Source organism: Felis catus, chromosome D3, assembly GCF_018350175.1.
Source record: "Felis catus isolate Fca126 chromosome D3, F.catus_Fca126_mat1.0, whole genome shotgun sequence".
Lineage (NCBI taxonomy): Eukaryota > Metazoa > Chordata > Mammalia > Carnivora > Felidae > Felis > Felis catus.
In genome coordinates, this window is record NC_058379.1 from 5,847,684 (window position 1) to 5,850,477 (window position 2,794).

Consider the following 2,794-nt stretch of genomic DNA (forward strand, 5'->3'; position numbering starts at 1 on the left):
TCTAGGCTGAGGACCCCAGGCAGCCCCCCCCCCCCCACGCTTAAAACATGACAAACCACACAAAGCATCTTCTCGAGCTCACTGGTATGTCCCCTGGGAATCCCTGGCCCCACTCACCATCCAGGTAACGCCCCCGCGCCATGCTCCGCGCACTAGCTGGACGAAGACGCGTGAACCTGGGGATTCTATACCTGGTCTCCCGTGTCTCTGAAATGGAATTTCGGTCCAAGAATAACACTGGTAATAAGATGCCTCATGTCAATTTTATGGGCTGCAAATACCTTCTAGTTAGACCCTGAGGTAAGTTACAGGCCTGAGCAGACCCTGAGAAGCTGCCAAAGTGTTTTTCAGCAACTCTTCTAAAAACGTCTTTGTCCTTGACTCTGGGGCTGGCCACTCCTGGCCACGCTTCGAGCCGGGACGTGACCGGGGCTTCGAGGCCACCGTCAGGGCAAGCGAGCTCGCTCCAGGCAACCAAACAATTGTCCTTGTCCAGCGCTGGGACATCCGAGCCCCGGGAGGAACATGAGCTGCTTTTCTGTCTCTCAGGGTTGCCAGCTTCTGGTGGAATCGAGGCCAGACCGCGCTCGGAGACAAAGAACCTCTTCCCCGGAGCCCCAGAGGGAAAAACAGGGGAGCCGAGCAACTGAAATCAGGCAGAAAGGACGTCACCCCAACCGAGCCACCGGGCAGCACCGAGCACCGGGCCACCCGTGACGCTCTGTTTCTCTCACACCCTCCCACCGAGAAAAAACCTTTTTACTGAAGGGAGCGTTTACGGGAAAGTCTACGAATCCGGCGTGGGCAGCTCGCCGAATTTCCATGAAGCAAACGCACCCGAGGAGCCAGCACCCAGACGAAACAGCAGCACCTTCCTGGGTCCCCAGACGCCCTCGTGGGCCCCGCCCCAGTTCCCACGTACGCCCCTGTGACCCCGACTCCTAACCTTGCAGGGACAGCAGTCACACGGTATGTGCACATTTCCCCGTCTCATTCCACGTCGCGTCCGTGATTCACGGCGCTGTGCGCGGCAGACGCGGACCGAGTCTCCTCTAACGCACGGCCCCGCGGGAAGAGACCACATTTGTCCTGTTCACCCGTTGATGGCTCTTCGGACGACTCCCAAGCTCTTGGCTGTCTCAAAGAGTCTTACCATGAACATTCTAGAACGTGATTTTTGGTGGGCACCTGGGCGCGTTTCTAGAATGGCCGGGTCACCGGGTAGGCGTGCATCGAACGCTTTAAGAAACTGCCATTCCCGGGGCGCCTGGGTGGCTCAGTCGTTTAAGCGTCCGACTTTGGCTCAGGTCACGATCTCGCGGTTCACGGGTTCGAGCCCCGCGTCGGGCTCTGTGCTGACGGCTCGGAGCCTGGAGAGTCTGCTTCGGATTCTGTGTCTCCCTCTCTCTCTGTTCCTCTCCTGCTCATGCTCTGTCTCTCTCTGTCTCAAAAGTAAATAAACATTAAAAAAATTTTTTAATAAAAATAAATTAAAGAAAAAAAAAGAAGCTGCCATGCCCACCTGCGCTGGAGGAGACATCATTCCAGCCTGGCAGGTGCACGCTGCAGCGTTTGAGTATGAAATATGTGTGATAAAAACGTTGGGGGCTTGGGGGGAGGGCCACACTGCTTTCTGTGGGTGTTTTGGGGGCGCTGCTTAGACAGGTGCAGAGGGAAGTTTGTCTGTGTGTTTCACGGCAGCTCTCTTCTATTTTTCGAGCAGGCAACATACTCACAGAGTTCGGGCCTCGGCAAATGTAAACACGGGTTCGGTGAATGAGATACGGACACACGGGAAGCCCAGCTCCCTGCTCTGTGCCGTGAGGCGCACCCCGGTGGGTCAGGCGAGCCCCCTGGCCGGCACCCCACCGCGTTCCCGTCCCGAGTGTGGGGGGGGGGGGCGGCACGACAGCCGTCCCAGGCCAGGGGAGGACAGGCTCATTCTCAGCTCATAAACCCCCTCCCTGGCATTTACGGCCAGTGTTTGATCCTTCAAAGGAAGGCTCTCGACTGCTCGCCGGGTTCCCCGTGTTGCAGGGCTATTTACGGCCCGTGCCACTTACCCGTGACTCTGCCCACTTTAGTTAGTTAGTTATTTATCCAGTTATTTATTTATTTATTATATTTTCTGCCAGCCGCAGGGACTTGGGGACTGAGCCGACAGGAGGCCCTTCCTTGGTCGGCTGGTCTGGGGGGTCCTCTCTCTGGCTGGCGGGGGCAGGGGGCTGGGATTTGAGCACCGTGGGTGCTGGCGAAGCTTGTCACGCGTAACCAAGAAAGAGGGAGGCCAGCTGTGGGGACAGCAGCCTGGACTTTGGGGCTGAAGTGTGTGGGTTCAAAGCCCCTCTCCACCACCTAGCTTTGGACCTCAGTTTCCACATCTGCCAAACGGGATTGCCACCACGTTAAGTGAAACACGATCACCCCAAAGGGCTTAGGGCAACGTCTGGAACTCAGCACGGGCCCTGCAAGGGTCAGCTGCTGTTGTTACCAGCATGTGTGATCCGGCTATGAAATCACAGCTCCCGGGTAGCCGACCCACCCTGGCTGCCGGACTGGAGACGCTGGGCTTCGGGGCTAAGCCCAGGAAAGTCCCGGCAGACTGGGACAAGTGAGTCACCTCCCAGAGCCTTATCATCGGATGGAACCCTTCCCTTTGCGGCAGCAGAAAGTGCCGACGAGGAAATAAATATTGATTAGGCACTTGTTTGCTCACGAAGTAATTATTAACTTCTGTTCCGTGCCAGGCACCGTCCAAGTTTCTGGGGACACGGGAAAGAATAAAACGATGTCT

General features: G+C 56.9%; 1 long non-coding RNA gene across 1 annotated transcript; it reads right to left on the bottom strand.

Moving 5' to 3' along the window:
- Positions 1-244: 244 nt before the first annotated feature.
- Positions 245-1,371, bottom strand: LOC123381254. The gene is made up of 2 exons (XR_006588081.1): positions 947-1,371; positions 245-646 (listed from the first exon to the last, which is right to left on the bottom strand). It is a non-coding gene; the product is annotated as an uncharacterized LOC123381254 (long non-coding RNA).
- Positions 1,372-2,794: the final 1,423 nt, after the last annotated feature.